The sequence below is a fragment of the Osmerus eperlanus genome, chromosome 15 (genome assembly GCF_963692335.1).
Source record: "Osmerus eperlanus chromosome 15, fOsmEpe2.1, whole genome shotgun sequence".
Taxonomy (NCBI): Eukaryota; Metazoa; Chordata; class Actinopteri; order Osmeriformes; family Osmeridae; genus Osmerus; species Osmerus eperlanus.
The window spans coordinates 288,615-302,126 of NC_085032.1; the positions used below are offsets into that span (position 1 = coordinate 288,615).

Here is a 13,512-nt window from a genome sequence, read left to right on the forward strand (position 1 = left end):
TCCAGGTCAGACTACCGTGTCCTCGTTAGTATAGTGGTCAGTATCCCTGTCTGTCACGTGGGAGACCAGGGTTCAATTCCCAGATGGGGAGAAATTCTCTTCTTGCTTAGTGTGGTTCACTGGCATCTCACAGAACTTGATTGGAAGGACACTTTATTTCTGTCAGACATTCGTGTGTTGTAGTAAGATGACCGGGTGGCTATTCGGGACATCCGGCATGGCTCCAAACAAGAATGAGCAAAAACACATTTACAATAGAACAGAAAATGAGTCGTGATCTTATAGTTTAACGTTTCTCGTCGCAAACACGTGCGGCTATCAGAACCATCGCATCACTCCTCAAATGACTGAAGTTACCTAGACTAGATGAATAACATCATTTAAAGTAGCTAACTTGGCTCTTCTTAACAACATTATATGAAAAATACGAATATTTGTGTTTGGAACTTGATGAAAGGGGATTTATCCCGAACCTCCCAAGAAGGGGGTTCACCCCACACCGCTCCACACAAGAATGGGCGAATGCAGCCCCCATCCCACTGTCCCCACACCAACACCATGGTAACACTATTAGGGGGGAAGGTTTTACATGTCCCTTTAGCAATAACTGAACAACGCGTATTCTTCAGCGTTACACTTGCACAAAAAAGCGGGACACGTGGAACCATCTGTCCAGCAGGGGCTGACTTCAACCACGCCCGGATCTGCCAGCAGTTCTTCACAGGACGATGATTGGTCCCAAACCCTGTGTCCTGAGAAGAAGGTTGAAACCAAGCAGCCGCTGTCAAGGGCGGGTTTGGGTTCTCAGATAAAAAGCTCTTGCAGGTTCCACCGAGATTTGAACTCGGATTGCTGGATTCAGAGTCCAGAGTGCTGACCGTTACACCATGGAACCCCACCGTGAGGCCTACGGAAGGACTCACGAAAGAGACTGTGCATCTCTCTGGCTTTTGTAACCCTTTTGTAACCCTTTCTAACCCTCTCGCCTCCCGTCTTGGCGTGACGGCGTTCTGTCATGTGACGTCACGTCTGGCTGGTCACGGAAGTGTTGGTGGTTCAGTGGTAGAATTCTCGCCTGTCACGCGGGAGGCCGGGGTTCGATTCCCGGCCAATGCCCTGCTCTTGCGTGGACCGTCGTTGGCCTTGCTTTCAGTTGATTTGGCCTCTTTGCCGCGTGTAACCTCGTGAGCTAGCACGGCGCTCCGAGTCAGACTACCGTGTCCTCGTTAGTATAGTGGTCAGTATCCCCGCCTGTCACGCGGGAGACCAGGGTTCAATTCCCTGACGGGGAGAAATGCTCTTTTTGCTTAGTTTGGTTCACTGGCATCTCACAGAACTTGATTTGAAGGACACTTTATTTCTGTCAGACATTCGTGTGTTGCAGTAAGATGACCGGGTGGCTATTCGGGACATCCGGCATGGCTCCAAACAAGAATGAGCAAAAACACATTTACAATAGAACAGAAAATGAGTCGTGACCGTATAGTTTTACGTTTCTCGTCGCTAACACGTGCGGCTATCAGAACCATCGCATCACTCCTCAAATGACTGAAGTTACCTAGACTAGATGAATAACATCATTTAAAGTAGCTAACTTGGCTCTTCTTAACAACATTATATGAAAAACACGAATATTTGTGTTTGTAACTTGATGAAAGGGGATTTATCCCGAACATCCCAAGAAGGGGGTTCACCCCGCACCGCTCCACACAAGAATGGGCGAATGCAGCCCCCATCCCACTGTCCCCACACCAACACCATGGTAACACTATTAGGGGGCATGGTTTTACATGTCCCTTTAGCAATAACTGAACAACGCGTATTCTTCAGCGTTACACTTGCACAAAAAAGCGGGACACGTGGAACCATCTGTCCAGCAGGGGCTGACTTCAACCACGCCCGGATCTGCCAGCAGTTCTTCACAGGACGATGATTGGTCCCAAACCCTGTGTCCTGAGAAGAAGGTTGAAACCAAGCAGCCGCTGTCAAGGGCGGGTTTGGGTTCTCAGATAAAAAGCTCTTGTAGGTTCCACCGAGATTTGAACTCGGATTGCTGGATTCAGAGTCCAGAGTGCTGACCGTTACACCATGGAACCCCACCGTGAGGCAGACGGAAAGACTCACGAAAGAGACTGTGCATCTCTCTGGCTTTTGTAACCCTTTTGTAACCCTTTCTAACCCCCTCGCCTCCCGTCTTAGCGTGACGGCATGACGGCGTTCTGTCACGTGACGTCACGTCTGGCTCGTCACGGAAGCGTTGGTGGTTCAGTGGTAGAATTCTCGCCTGCCACGCGGGAGGCCCGGGTTCGGTTCCCGGCCAATGCCCTGCTCTTGCGTGGACCGTCGTTGGCCTTGCTTTCAGTTGATTTGGCATCTTTGCCGCGTGTAACCTCGTGAGCTAGCACGGCGCTCCAAGTCAAACTACCATGTCCTTGTTAGTATAGTGGTCAGTATCCCCGCCTGTCACGTGGGAGACCAGGGTTCAATTCCCTGATGTGGAGAAATTCTCTTTTTGCTTAGTGTGGTTCACTGGCATCTCACAGAACTTGATTGGAAGGACACTTTATTTCTGTCAGACATTCGTGTGTTGCAGTAAGATGACCGGGTGGCTATTCGGGACATCCGGCATGGCTCCAAACAAGAATGAGCAAAAACACATTTACAATAGAACAGAAAATGAGTCGTGATCTTATAGTTTTACGTTTCTCGTCGCTAACACGTGCGGCTATCAGAACCATCGCATCACTCCTCAAATGACTGAAGTTACCTAGACTAGATGAATAACATCATTTAAAGTAGCTAACTTGGCTCTTCTTAACAACATTATATGAAAAATACGAATATTTGTGTTTGTAACTTGATGAAAGGGGATTTATCCCGAACCTCCCAAGAAGGGGGTTCACCCCGCACCGCTCCACACAAGAATGGGCGAATGCAGCCCCCATCCCACTGTCCCCACACCAACACCATGGTAACACTATTAGGGGGCATGGTTTTACATGTCCCTTTAGCAATAACTGAACAACGCGTATTCTTCAGCGTTACACTTGCACAAAAAAGCGGGACACGTGGAACCATCTGTCCAGCAGGGGCTGACTTCAACCACGCCCGGATCTGCCAGCAGTTCTTCACAGGACGATGATTGGTCCCAAACCCTGTGTCCTGAGAAGAAGGTTGAAACCAAGCAGCCGCTGTCAAGGGCGGGTTTGGGTTCTCAGATAAAAAGCTCTTGTAGGTTCCACCGAGATTTGAACTCAGATTGCTGGATTCAGAGTCTAGAGTGCTGACCGTTACACCATGGAACCCCACCGTGAGGCCTGCGGAAGGACTCACGAAAGAGACTGTGCATCTCTCTGGCTTTTGTAACCCTTTTGTAACCCTTTCTTACCCTCTCGCCTCCCGTCTTGGCGTGACGGCGTTCTGGCACGTGACGTCACGTCTGGCTCGTCACGGAAGCATTGCTGGTTCAGTGGTAGAATTCTCGCTTGCAAAGCGGGAGGCCCGGGTTCGGTTCCCGGCCAATGCACTGCTCTTGCGTGGACCGTAGTTGGCCTTGCTTTCAGTTGATTTGGCATCTTTGCCGCGTGTAACCTTGTGAGCTAGCACGGTGCTCCAAGTCAGACTACCGTGTCCTCGTTAGTATAGTGGTCAGTATCCCTGCCTGTCATGTGGGAGACCAGGGTTCAATTCCCAGATGGGGAGAAATTCTCTTTTTGCTTAGTGTGGTTCACTGGCATCTCACAGAACTTGATTGGAAGGACACTTTATTTCTGTCAGACATTCGTGTGTTGCAGTAAGATGACCGGGTGGCTATTCGGGACATCCGGCATGGCTCCAAACAAGAATGAGCAAAAACACATTTACAATAGAACAGAAAATGAGTCGTGATCTTATAGTTTTACGTTTCTCGTCGCTAACACGTGCGGCTATCAGAACCATCGCATCACTCCTCAAATGACTGAAGTTACCTAGACTAGATGTATAACATCATTTAAAGTAGCTAACTTGGCTCTTCTTAACAACATTATATGAAAAATACGAATATTTGTGTTTGTAACTTGATGAAAGGGGATTTATCCCGAACCTCCCAAGAAGGGGGTTCACCCCGCACCGCTCCACACAAGAATGGGCGAATGCAGCCCCCATCCCACTGTCCCCACACCAACACCATGGTAACACTATTAGGGGGCATGGTTTTACATGTCCCTTTAGCAATAACTGAACAACGCGTATTCTTCAGCGTTACACTTGCACAAAAAAGCGGGACACGTGGAACCATCTGTCCAGCAGGGGCTGACTTCAACCACGCCCGGATCTGCCAGCAGTTCTTCACAGGACGATGATTGGTCCCAAACCCTGTGTCCTGAGAAGAAGGTTGAAACCAAGCAGCCGCTGTCAAGGGCGGGTTTGGGTTCTCAGATAAAAAGCTCTTGTAGGTTCCACCGAGATTTGAACTCGGATTGCTGGATTCAGAGTCCAGAGTGCTGACCGTTACACCATGGAACCCCACCGTGAGGCCTACGGAAGGACTCACGAAAGAGACTGTGCATCTCTCTGGCTTTTGTAACCCTTTTGTAACCCTTTCTAACCCTCTCGCCTCCCGTCTTGGCGTGACAGCGTTCTGGCACGTGACGTCACGTCTGGCTCGTCACGGAAGCATTGGTGGTTCAGTGGTAGAATTCTCGCTTGCCACGCGGGAGGCCCGGGTTCGGTTCCCGGCCGATGCACTGCTCTTGCGTGGACCGTCGTTGGCCTTGCTTTCAGTTGATTTGGCATCTTTGCCGCGTGTAACCTCGTGAGCTAGCACGGCGCTCCAAGTCAGACTACCGTGTCCTCGTTAGTATAGTGGTCAGTATCCCTGCCTGTCAAGTGGGAGACCAGGGTTCAATTCCCAGATGGGGAGAAATTCTCTTTTTGCTTAGTGTGGTTCACTGGCATCTCACAGAACTTGATTGGAAGGACACTTTATTTCTGTCAGACATTCGTGTGTTGTAGTAAGATGACCGGGTGGCTATTCGGGACATCCGGCATGGCTCCAAACAAGAATGAGCAAAAACACATTTACAATAGAACAGAAAATGAGTCGTGATCTTATAGTTTTACGTTTCTCGTCGCTAACACGTGCGGCTATCAGAACCATCGCATCACTCCTCAAATGACTGAAGTTACCTAGACTAGATGAATAACATCATTTAAAGTAGCTAACTTGGCTCTTCTTAACAACATTATATGAAAAATACGAATATTTGTGTTTGTAACTTGATGAAAGGGGATTTATCCCGAACCTCCCAAGAAGGGGGTTCACCCCGCACCGCTCCACACAAGAATGGGCGAATGCAGCCCCCATCCCACTGTCCCCACACCAACACCATGGTAACACTATTAGGGGGCATGGTTTTACATGTCCCTTTAGCAATAACTGAACAACGCGTATTCTTCAGCGTTACACTTGCACAAAAAAGCGGGACACGTGGAACCATCTGTCCAGCAGGGGCTGACTTCAACCACGCCCGGATCTGCCAGCAGTTCTTCACAGGACGATGATTGGTCCCAAACCCTGTGTCCTGAGAAGAAGGTTGAAACCAAGCAGCGGCTGTCAAGGGCGGGTTTGGGTTCTCAGATAAAAAGCTCTTGTAGGTTCCACCGAGATTTGAACTCGGATTGCTGGATTCAGAGTCCAGAGTGCTGACCGTTACACCATGGAACCCCACCGTGAGGCCTACGGAAGGATTCACGAAAGAGACTGTGCATCTCTCTGGATTTTGTAACCCTTTTCTAACCCTTTCTAACCCTCTCGCCTCCCGTCTTGGCGTGACGGCGTTCTGGCACGTGACGTCACGTCTGGCTCGTCACGGAAGCATTGGTGGTTCAGTGGTAGAATTCTCGCCTGCCACGCGGGAGGCCCGGGTTCGGTTCCCGGCCAATGCACTGCTCTTGCGTGGACCGTCGTTGGCCTTGCTTTCAGTTGATTTGGCATCTTTGCCGCGTGTAACCTCGTGAGCTAGCACGGCGCTCCAAGTCAAACTACCATGTCCTTGTTAGTATAGTGGTCAGTATCCCAGCCTGTCACGTGGGAGACCAGGGTTCAATTCCCTGATGTGGAGAAATTCTCTTTTTGCTTAGTGTGGTTCACTGGCATCTCACAGAACTTGATTGGAAGGACACTTTATTTCTGTCAGACATTCGTGTGTTGCAGTAAGATGACCGGGTGGCTATTCGGGACATCCGGCATGGCTCCAAACAAGAATGAGCAAAAACACATTTACAATAGAACAGAAAATGAGTCGTGATCTTATAGTTTTACGTTTCTCGTCGCTAACACGTGCGGCTATCAGAACCATCGCATCACTCCTCAAATGACTGAAGTTACCTAGACTAGATGAATAACATCATTTAAAGTAGCTAACTTGGCTCTTCTTAACAACATTATATGAAAAATACGAATATTTGTGTTTGTAACTTGATGAAAGGGGATTTATCCCGAACCTCCCAAGAAGGGGGTTCACCCCGCACCGCTCCACACAAGAATGGGCGAATGCAGCCCCCATCCCACTGTCCCCACACCAACACCATGGTAACACTATTAGGGGGCATGGTTTTACATGTCCCTTTAGCAATAACTGAACAACGCGTATTCTTCAGCGTTACACTTGCACAAAAAAGCGGGACACGTGGAACCATCTGTCCAGCAGGGGCTGACTTCAACCACGCCCGGATCTGCCAGCAGTTCTTCACAGGACGATGATTGGTCCCAAACCCTGTGTCCTGAGAAGAAGGTTGAAACCAAGCAGCCGCTGTCAAGGGCGGGTTTGGGTTCTCAGATAAAAAGCTCTTGTAGGTTCCACCGAGATTTGAACTCGGATTGCTGGATTCAGAGTCCAGAGTGCTGACCGTTACACCATGGAACCCCACCGTGAGGCCTACGGAAGGACTCACGAAAGAGACTCTGCATCTCTCTGGCTTTTGTAACCCTTTTGTAACCCTTTCTAACCCTCTCGCCTCCCGTCTTGGCGTGACAGCGTTCTGGCATGTGACGTCACGTCTGGCTCGTCACGGAAGCATTGGTGGTTCAGTGGTAGAATTCTCGCTTGCCACGCGGGAGGCCCGGGTTCGGTTCCCGGCCGATGCACTGCTCTTGCGTGGACCGTCGTTGGCCTTGCTTTCAGTTGATTTGGCATCTTTGCCGCGTGTAACCTCGTGAGCTAGCACGGCGCTCCAAGTCAGACTACCGTGTCCTCGTTAGTATAGTGGTCAGTATCCCTGCCTGTCAAGTGGGAGACCAGGGTTCAATTCCCAGATGGGGAGAAATTCTCTTTTTGCTTAGTGTGGTTCACTGGCATCTCACAGAACTTGATTGGAAGGACACTTTATTTCTGTCAGACATTCGTGTGTTGTAGTAAGATGACCGGGTGGCTATTCGGGACATCCGGCATGGCTCCAAACAAGAATGAGCAAAAACACATTTACAATAGAACAGAAAATGAGTCGTGATCTTATAGTTTTACGTTTCTCGTCGCTAACACGTGCGGCTATCAGAACCATCGCATCACTCCTCAAATGACTGAAGTTACCTAGACTAGATGAATAACATCATTTAAAGTAGCTAACTTGGCTCTTCTTAACAACATTATATGAAAAATACGAATATTTGTGTTTGTAACTTGATGAAAGGGGATTTATCCCGAACCTCCCAAGAAGGGGGTTCACCCCGCACCGCTCCACACAAGAATGGGCGAATGCAGCCCCCATCCCACTGTCCCCACACCAACACCATGGTAACACTATTAGGGGGCATGGTTTTACATGTCCCTTTAGCAATAACTGAACAACGCGTATTCTTCAGCGTTACACTTGCACAAAAAAGCGGGACACGTGGAACCATCTGTCCAGCAGGGGCTGACTTCAACCACGCCCGGATCTGCCAGCAGTTCTTCACAGGACGATGATTGGTCCCAAACCCTGTGTCCTGAGAAGAAGGTTGAAACCAAGCAGCGGCTGTCAAGGGCGGGTTTGGGTTCTCAGATAAAAAGCTCTTGTAGGTTCCACCGAGATTTGAACTCGGATTGCTGGATTCAGAGTCCAGAGTGCTGACCGTTACACCATGGAACCCCACCGTGAGGCCTACGGAAGGATTCACGAAAGAGACTGTGCATCTCTCTGGATTTTGTAACCCTTTTCTAACCCTTTCTAACCCTCTCGCCTCCCGTCTTGGCGTGACGGCGTTCTGGCACGTGACGTCACGTCTGGCTCGTCACGGAAGCATTGGTGGTTCAGTGGTAGAATTCTCGCCTGCCACGCGGGAGGCCCGGGTTCGGTTCCCGGCCAATGCACTGCTCTTGCGTGGACCGTCGTTGGCCTTGCTTTCAGTTGATTTGGCATCTTTGCCGCGTGTAACCTCGTGAGCTAGCACGGCGCTCCAAGTCAAACTACCATGTCCTTGTTAGTATAGTGGTCAGTATCCCAGCCTGTCACGTGGGAGACCAGGGTTCAATTCCCTGATGTGGAGAAATTCTCTTTTTGCTTAGTGTGGTTCACTGGCATCTCACAGAACTTGATTGGAAGGACACTTTATTTCTGTCAGACATTCGTGTGTTGCAGTAAGATGACCGGGTGGCTATTCGGGACATCCGGCATGGCTCCAAACAAGAATGAGCAAAAACACATTTACAATAGAACAGAAAATGAGTCGTGATCTTATAGTTTTACGTTTCTCGTCGCTAACACGTGCGGCTATCAGAACCATCGCATCACTCCTCAAATGACTGAAGTTACCTAGACTAGATGAATAACATCATTTAAAGTAGCTAACTTGGCTCTTCTTAACAACATTATATGAAAAATACGAATATTTGTGTTTGTAACTTGATGAAAGGGGATTTATCCCGAACCTCCCAAGAAGGGGGTTCACCCCGCACCGCTCCACACAAGAATGGGCGAATGCAGCCCCCATCCCACTGTCCCCACACCAACACCATGGTAACACTATTAGGGGGCATGGTTTTACATGTCCCTTTAGCAATAACTGAACAACGCGTATTCTTCAGCGTTACACTTGCACAAAAAAGCGGGACACGTGGAACCATCTGTCCAGCAGGGGCTGACTTCAACCACGCCCGGATCTGCCAGCAGTTCTTCACAGGACGATGATTGGTCCCAAACCCTGTGTCCTGAGAAGAAGGTTGAAACCAAGCAGCCGCTGTCAAGGGCGGGTTTGGGTTCTCAGATAAAAAGCTCTTATAGGTTCCACCGAGATTTGAACTCGGATTGCTGGATTCAGAGTCTAGAGTGCTGACCGTTACACCATGGAACCCCACCGTGAGGCCTACGGAAGGACTCAGGAAAGAGACTGTGCATCTCTCTGGCTTTTGTAACCCTTTTGTAACCCTTTCTAACCCTCTCGCCTCCCGTCTTGGCGTGACGGCGTTCTGGCACGTGACGTCACGTCTGGCTCGTCACGGAAGCATTGGTGGTTCAGTGGTAGAATTCTCGCTTGCCACGCGGGAGGCCCGGGTTCGGTTCCCGGCCAATGCACTGCTCTTGCGTGGACCGTCGTTGGCCTTGCTTTCAGTTGATTTGGCATCTTTGCCGCGTGTAACCTCGTGAGCTAGCACGGCGCTCCAAGTCAGACTACCGTGTCCTCGTTAGTATAGTGGTCAGTATCCCCGCCTGTCACGTGGGAGACCAGGGTTCAATTCCCTGATGGGGAAAATTCTCTTTTTGCTTAGTGTGGTTCACTGGCATCTCACAGAACTTGATTGGAAGGACACTTTATTTCTGTCAGACATTCGTGTGTTGCAGTAAGATGACCGGGTGGCTATTCGGGACATCCGGCATGGCTCCAAACAAGAATGAGCAAAAACACATTTACAATAGAACAGAAAATGAGTCGTGATCTTATAGTTTTACGTTTCTCGTCGCTAACACGTGCGGCTATCAGAACCATCGCATCACTCCTCAAATGACTGAAGTTACCTAGACTAGATGAATAACATCATTTAAAGTAGCTAACTTGGCTCTTCTTAACAACATTATATGAAAAATACGAATATTTGTGTTTGTAACTTGATGAAAGGGGATTTATCCCGAACCTCCCAAGAAGGGGGTTCACCCCGCACCGCTCCACACAAGAATGGGCGAATGCAGCCCCCATTCCACTGTCCCCACACCAACACCATGGTAACACTATTAGGGGGCATGGTTTTACATGTCCCTTTAGCAATAACTGAACAACGCGTATTCTTCAGCGTTACACTTGCACAAAAAAGCGGGACACGTGGAACCATCTGTCCAGCAGGGGCTGACTTCAACCACGCCCGGATCTGCCAGCAGTTCTTCACAGGACGATGATTGGTCCCAAACCCTGTGTCCTGAGAAGAAGGTTGAAATCAAGCAGTCGCTGTCAAGGGCGGGTTTGGGTTCTCGGATAAAAAGCTCTTGTAGGTTCCACCGAGATTTGAACTCGGATTGCTGGATTCAGAGTCCAGAGTGCTGACCGTTACACCATGGAACCCCACCGTGAGTCCTATGGAAGGACTCACGAAAGAGACTGTGCATCTCTCTGGCTTTTTTAACCCTTTTGTAACCCTTTCTAACCCTCTCGCCTCCCGTCTTGGCGTGACGGCGTTCTGGCACGTGACGTCACGTCTGGCTTGTCACGGAAGCATTGGTGGTTCAGTGGTAGAATTCTCGCCTGGGAGAACCCTGGTCTCTCACGTGGGAGAACCCTGGTCTCTCACGTGGGAGACCAGGGTTCAATTCCCAGATGGGGAGAAATTCTCTTTTTGCTTAGTGTGGTTCACTGGCATTTCACAGAACTTGATTGGAAGGACACTTTATTTCTGTCAGACATTCGTGTGTTGTAGTAAGATGACCGGGTGGCTATTCGGGACATCCGGCATGGCTCCAAACAAGAATGAGCAAAAACACATTTACAATAGAACAGAAAATGAGTCGTGATCTTATAGTTTTACGTTTCTCGTCGCTAACACGTGCGGCTATCAGAACCATCGCATCACTCCTCAAATGACTGAAGTTACCTAGACTAGATGAATAACATCATTTAACCCTTGTGCTACCTTCGGGTCATTGTGACCCACCGTCGTGTTGCGATACCTATTCCTACCCCTTGTGCTACCTTCGGGTCATTGTGACCCACCGTCGTGTTGCGATGCCTATTCCTACCCCTTGTGCTACCTTCGGGTCATTGTGACCCACCGTCGTGTAGCGATACCTTTACCTTATAAAAATAAAATAAAATAATTATTATTTTTGTATTAACCCTGCCACCGCCGTGTCGGTGCGACTCTTCCTAATACAAAAACGTAGATACGTTGGGGAGGGCTATATCACATAATATCAACAGTTAAAAACTAGGAGGAACACTCGCGCTGCCCTTAGGTCATTGTGACCCACCGCAGTGTCTGCGTTGTCAATTGTGAACCCGCCGCCAGCCCCAGAAGTTTATATATCAGGTTATATCACTAGTTAACACTAGGTGGAGCTGTCCGCGGGTCGTTGTGACCCACCGCAGTGTCTGCGTTGTCAATTACGGCGGTCGAATTAGGTAGGCGTCATTGGGCTCTCTCAACTTGACTAGGTTTGATCCACGCCTCCAACATCTCCCCTGAGTCTAATGACGCCTTTACGATTCGACCCCTCTCGGCGGAAGAATGAGTGTGACGTCTGGCGTCAGAGAAACCGCGGTCGGACCCGTCTGCCAAGCGGCCGTGCGGCTGCGGCCCCTCGAAATGAGACGGGCCACGTCGACCTACATTAAATTGATAAGGTCGGAACGAAGGGAGACAGATGAAATGGACGCCTCTCTCCGACCTCGTCTCGTCCACTTTATTTTATATTTATTTTATTTCATATTATTTTATTTATTTATTTTTTGGTCCAACCGTGCACGCTCGCGCCGCCTTTTACGATTCGACAATTGGCGATCCCTCTCGGCGGGAGAATTGGCCTGGCGTCAGACAAGACCGCGGTCGGACCCTTCTGCCAAGTTTGCAGGTAGGACGGCCTCGGCAAGCAGACGGGGCGACGTGACGTCTGGCATCAGAGAAAACCGCGGCCGGACCTCTCTCACCAATTTGTTTTTATTTTATTTTATTTATTTTTATTTATTTATTTTGGTCCAACCAGAGAACCAGAGGAATTGTGTGGTGTGTTTTTTGTGAGGACGGACTATTTCCCCGGATTACAGCCAGTGTAAATTCCAATAGTGGGTTTAATGAAGCCATTTCAGAGTCAACATTGTAGCACTAGAGGAGGGGTTTTCATTAACCCTTGTGCTACATTCGGGTAAACGCTATGTAAGTCTTAGAAACATCATTCATCTGCAACCATGTCTACAGATGTGAGAGGTTTAAGCTGCGCTATTCACTGGTGCTGCAACACTCCTAGCCGACATTATACTGTCCGAATACCAACCCTCCTGTCTCTGCTATGACGTCGAATGTGGTTAAGGAGCTGCATGATTACATTGTTGCCTCTATGCCTCTAGTGGTAACCACCTATCAGTATTCTCCATTGCCCTTATGACTGGGAATGTAGAATGTTACTTAGGTCAATACAACATTCTTTATGAGTTTATCTGGTACGTTCAATAAAGACCCGTGTGATTGTTCAACTATTTTGTTTAATACCACTTGAAGACAATTAACAAATCTGTACACCTGTATACACTTTGTAGCAACCCAGGGGGCCCAGCATCATGGACAGCGTCCCAGTAGAAACCACAGACACCTTGGAGAGCGGCACCGACAAGCCCGGGGTCAGGTCATGAGGAGGACGCCGCCACAGCAGGAGACAACGAGCTACACAGGTGCTGCTCATGACTTGGATGGAGGATGCGGATACGGTTTGTAAGCTTACCAAACTCCTCCTGTGTGTTTTTTTTTTCAGTAAGGAGTGGGAGGTAGAGACAAGACCCGCCTGACCAGTAAAGACCGACAAAGAAGCTGAGCTATTTGTGTTAGTTTTGTGTTTTGTTTGGTAGTTTGGTTAAATAAACGACTGCTATTTTCAACCAACCAACCGTGTTTTTCAGAACTGCTGTGCTATTCGGTCCTGGCTACGGCCCTTGGTTGCTACAACTTCTATACACATTAAACCAATACAACATGCTTCACAAGTTTATAAGGTACATTCAACAATTTTGTTTAATAAAGCAACATCGTTTCAACAGAGATATGCTGTCTTTATTCACACACATTAGAAATGTCATTAAGTGTTGAAAGCTTGCCCTTTCACCCATAGTAGAAGTCATACCAATCCTTTAAGGGCATATGATTCTTCAACATGAAATTCAACCGGGTTCTCCTAACCAAAACATCTGTGCTCAACTGTGTGAAAGTGGCATGACTGTAGATTTCCTCTTCATCGACTTCTTCCTCACGACGCAGACCGTTGGTGAATTTGGTATAAATGGCCGAAAGGGTTAATCCGTAGATTAGTGTAAGGGACAAACAACCGGTGATTTCACCTATATTCTCGGAGGGACTCTCGATT

The 13,512-nt window shown here is 48.7% G+C and overlaps 16 non-coding genes across 16 annotated transcripts; 8 read left to right on the top strand and 8 right to left on the bottom strand.

Annotated features, from left to right (window-relative positions):
- Window positions 1-823: 823 nt before the first annotated feature.
- Window positions 824-895, bottom strand: trnaq-cug (transfer RNA glutamine (anticodon CUG)). Its single transcript has one exon. It is a non-coding gene; the product is annotated as a tRNA-Gln (tRNA).
- A 325-nt stretch (window positions 896-1,220) lies between these two features.
- Window positions 1,221-1,292, top strand: trnad-guc (transfer RNA aspartic acid (anticodon GUC)). Its single transcript has one exon. It is a non-coding gene; the product is annotated as a tRNA-Asp (tRNA).
- A 732-nt stretch (window positions 1,293-2,024) lies between these two features.
- trnaq-cug (transfer RNA glutamine (anticodon CUG)) lies at window positions 2,025-2,096 on the bottom strand. Its single transcript has one exon. It is a non-coding gene; the product is annotated as a tRNA-Gln (tRNA).
- Window positions 2,097-2,254: 158 nt separating this feature from the next.
- trnag-gcc (transfer RNA glycine (anticodon GCC)) lies at window positions 2,255-2,325 on the top strand. The gene has a single exon. It is a non-coding gene; the product is annotated as a tRNA-Gly (tRNA).
- Window positions 2,326-3,455: 1,130 nt separating this feature from the next.
- trnac-gca (transfer RNA cysteine (anticodon GCA)) lies at window positions 3,456-3,526 on the top strand. The gene has a single exon. It is a non-coding gene; the product is annotated as a tRNA-Cys (tRNA).
- A 908-nt stretch (window positions 3,527-4,434) lies between these two features.
- Window positions 4,435-4,506, bottom strand: trnaq-cug (transfer RNA glutamine (anticodon CUG)). Its single transcript has one exon. It is a non-coding gene; the product is annotated as a tRNA-Gln (tRNA).
- A 150-nt stretch (window positions 4,507-4,656) lies between these two features.
- trnag-gcc (transfer RNA glycine (anticodon GCC)) lies at window positions 4,657-4,727 on the top strand. The gene has a single exon. It is a non-coding gene; the product is annotated as a tRNA-Gly (tRNA).
- Window positions 4,728-5,635: 908 nt separating this feature from the next.
- Window positions 5,636-5,707, bottom strand: trnaq-cug (transfer RNA glutamine (anticodon CUG)). The gene has a single exon. It is a non-coding gene; the product is annotated as a tRNA-Gln (tRNA).
- Window positions 5,708-5,857: 150 nt separating this feature from the next.
- On the top strand, window positions 5,858-5,928 carry trnag-gcc (transfer RNA glycine (anticodon GCC)). The gene has a single exon. It is a non-coding gene; the product is annotated as a tRNA-Gly (tRNA).
- A 908-nt stretch (window positions 5,929-6,836) lies between these two features.
- Window positions 6,837-6,908, bottom strand: trnaq-cug (transfer RNA glutamine (anticodon CUG)). Its single transcript has one exon. It is a non-coding gene; the product is annotated as a tRNA-Gln (tRNA).
- A 150-nt stretch (window positions 6,909-7,058) lies between these two features.
- trnag-gcc (transfer RNA glycine (anticodon GCC)) lies at window positions 7,059-7,129 on the top strand. Its single transcript has one exon. It is a non-coding gene; the product is annotated as a tRNA-Gly (tRNA).
- Window positions 7,130-8,037: 908 nt separating this feature from the next.
- On the bottom strand, window positions 8,038-8,109 carry trnaq-cug (transfer RNA glutamine (anticodon CUG)). The gene has a single exon. It is a non-coding gene; the product is annotated as a tRNA-Gln (tRNA).
- Window positions 8,110-8,259: 150 nt separating this feature from the next.
- On the top strand, window positions 8,260-8,330 carry trnag-gcc (transfer RNA glycine (anticodon GCC)). The gene has a single exon. It is a non-coding gene; the product is annotated as a tRNA-Gly (tRNA).
- Window positions 8,331-9,238: 908 nt separating this feature from the next.
- On the bottom strand, window positions 9,239-9,310 carry trnaq-cug (transfer RNA glutamine (anticodon CUG)). The gene has a single exon. It is a non-coding gene; the product is annotated as a tRNA-Gln (tRNA).
- Window positions 9,311-9,460: 150 nt separating this feature from the next.
- Window positions 9,461-9,531, top strand: trnag-gcc (transfer RNA glycine (anticodon GCC)). The gene has a single exon. It is a non-coding gene; the product is annotated as a tRNA-Gly (tRNA).
- Window positions 9,532-10,438: 907 nt separating this feature from the next.
- Window positions 10,439-10,510, bottom strand: trnaq-cug (transfer RNA glutamine (anticodon CUG)). Its single transcript has one exon. It is a non-coding gene; the product is annotated as a tRNA-Gln (tRNA).
- Window positions 10,511-13,512: the final 3,002 nt, after the last annotated feature.